We start from the raw sequence: 1,481 nt of genomic DNA on the forward strand, positions 1-1,481 counted from the left end.
ATTTAGATTAATTGGTGTTACATTTTTTATTTTCTTCCTCCACTTTGATTCTTTTGCTCCTTTTTTAAAAATAAAATCTATCTATCCATCTATTGGTCTATCTGTCTAATCTATCTATCTATCTATCTATCTATCTATCTGTCATCTATCTATTTATTGTGTGCGTGTGTATGTGTAGACAAGTTGTACTAGGGCTTGAACACTGGTTATTTATTTATTTATTTATTTATTTATTTATTTATTTATTTATTTTTGGTTCTTTTTTTTTTGGAGCTGGGGACCGAACCCAGGGCCTTGCGCTTCCTAGGCAAGCGCTCTACCACTGAGCTAAATCCCCAACCCTTACTGGTTATTTATTTATGTCTTGGTGGTAAGTACCTTTACTTGCTGAACCAACTTGCCAGACTGAGCCTTCTTCTTTTCAGTCACACCAACATAACCACTTCTTTGCTTTATCAGTGTACGCAGGAGCCTTAGATCAGGTGAGCCAGGACTACCACAAGCGATGAGCTTACTGAGGACAGGCTAAGCTTTTCAAAGCTTCACTAAAGAATAGTCAATAATACCTTGGGTTTTAAAGTTGCTTGAGTGTTAAGACTAATCGATTAAGTTCCACTTATGGAGGTCTATCAGGTGAGGACCTAGCACCCAAAGCCAGCGCTGTGTCTACAACTTCTCCTGAGAGGTGTTCCGGGCCGCGCTGGGGTCACTGCGGAGGCGGCTAAATCGGGCCGCAGTTTCTGCCATGGTTGCGCCCGCTGTGTTGCACTCTCTGCGTAAGAACAGACACTTCGCCATGGAGTTCCCTTGTGGTTGATGGTTGTTGGAGGTTCTTTCAGTCTTCGTGAATTTTCACAAATCCGATATGATGCTGTGACAATTAAGATTGATCCTGAATTGGAGAAAAAAATGAAAGTGAATAAAATGAGGAAGAAGATTCGAGACCTGTGGGAACCTGGATGTGAATAATATGATGGCAGAATTTTTTTTATTAAAAAGTCAAATATAAACAAAATAATAATAAAGTTGCTTGAATTAGTCTCTCTGTCTAATGCCTCATCTAAGAAATAAAACTTTAGTGTTTTATTTTTCTTCCTTTTACTTCCAAGTTTTAGGAATTTCTTATGTTTGACAGTTTCATTGAGGTATAATTTACATATCATTACACTTTAAGCATATACTTATGTTTTTGGCCAACTAATGGAATTTTACACCATTGCCAAGATCCTGTTTTGAAAATTCTGTTATCCCTCAAAGAATTCAGGACTGTCTTTTAAAAAAGAACCACCCCCCTTCCTTGCACCGGGTTGAATTGTCTTAGTATTTAAATGTAACTGACCAGAGCCAGGGATACAGCCCATTGATACAGTATCCATTTGCTTAAAGAAGACTTCAGCACACATTAAAGAAGAAATCTAACCCCTGCACACATGGTGCTGTTGGATATGGAAGCCCAGCAGTCATAAAGATCTCATGACTCA

At 38.4% G+C, this 1,481-nt stretch overlaps 1 pseudogene; it reads left to right on the forward strand.

Annotated features, from left to right (window-relative positions):
* The first annotated feature begins 659 nt into the window (after positions 1–659).
* LOC134485909 (cytochrome c oxidase assembly protein COX16 homolog, mitochondrial-like) lies at positions 660–1,041 on the forward strand (annotated as a pseudogene).
* Positions 1,042–1,481: the final 440 nt, after the last annotated feature.

The sequence above is a fragment of the Rattus norvegicus genome, chromosome 2, assembly GCF_021556685.1.
Source record: "Rattus norvegicus strain SHRSP/BbbUtx chromosome 2, alternate assembly SHRSP_T2T, whole genome shotgun sequence".
NCBI classification, from domain to species: Eukaryota; Metazoa; Chordata; class Mammalia; order Rodentia; family Muridae; genus Rattus; species Rattus norvegicus.